This window comes from Gekko japonicus, unplaced genomic scaffold (assembly GCF_001447785.1).
Source record: "Gekko japonicus isolate JY-2015 unplaced genomic scaffold, Gekko_japonicus_V1.1 scaffold1400, whole genome shotgun sequence".
NCBI classification, from domain to species: domain Eukaryota; kingdom Metazoa; phylum Chordata; class Lepidosauria; order Squamata; family Gekkonidae; genus Gekko; species Gekko japonicus.
This window is the reverse complement of record NW_015166462.1, coordinates 409904-411002: the sequence shown is the minus strand read 5'-3', so window position 1 is coordinate 411002 and position 1099 is coordinate 409904.

Genomic DNA, 1099 nt, shown 5'->3' with positions numbered 1-1099 from the left:
TGCACTTTTTGTTTCATGTTTCATGTACACCGCATAGACCCTTTGGTGTCTACAAGCAAAGCTGACAAGACTTCCATAGGCGAGGCTTTCCTCAGCATGGTGAGGCAGGGTTGGGGAAAGGCAACATTCAACAGGCAATTTCCCAGCTTTACACCTTTACGCTGATTCAAAATTGCACACGTGTTTTTTTCCTTATTTATCATTCAGCTGATGAAGGCACAAGAGTTCTTCTGGGGGAGGGGTAGAAGAAGGAAAGAGGAATAAAGTTTCCTAAGAGGTTTTTCCAGAAGCTCCTTTTGTACTAATGAATAGGGGCAGCCAGGAGGTAGAGTCAGAATACTTGATAGAAGGCATCCAGAAAAAAACCCGGAGGGGAGGGGAGGCGAGACTTTTGTAGGGCATCATGATCTCCACAGCACTGTGATTCTTGGTTCTTTCTACCTGGTGACATAGCAGTACTAGCTGGAGTTGCCTTGAGGACTTTTTTGAATTTGGCACTGGAATTTAATGGGAAGACAGGATGACTCCTGGGCTCTTTGATAAAATGGTGAGAATGTAGACATGGGAACAAGATACTTTTAAAAAATCTCCTTACAGAAGAGATTTTGTGCCCCAGCCCTCTCTATCGGTCAGCTGTGATGTTCATTTCAGTAAGAATTTCTTTGCCCCATTCTGTTTGCTATCTGTTGCAAGGATGGGTTGCACTTATAAAGCACAAGAGCTCTTTGCAAGCAGGATGCAGCTAGTCTGGGTAGTGATCCTGAATCTGCCATCGTGATTAAGGATATAAGTGCCTTCCCAGAGTTGACCAAGGTTCACCTAGTCCACCATTCCAGTAAGCAGAAAATGCTAGGCAGACCACTGGAAGTTGGCCAGGAGCTAACTAGTGGATAATGACTTACTTTAAGCCCATCCTTGATCTTGTATATTCAGCTTCTCTCACAGAATGTCAGGACTGTGGGCTTCTACCTTTCTGCTCTTCTGGATCCCTGTACTCTACCTAGAGAATCCCAAGTTATCCATGGCCATCTATGCCAGATACCTGTGGTTGGATCCAGACTAATTTTCCGTGGCAGAATGGAACTTCCCTGCCTTCCCC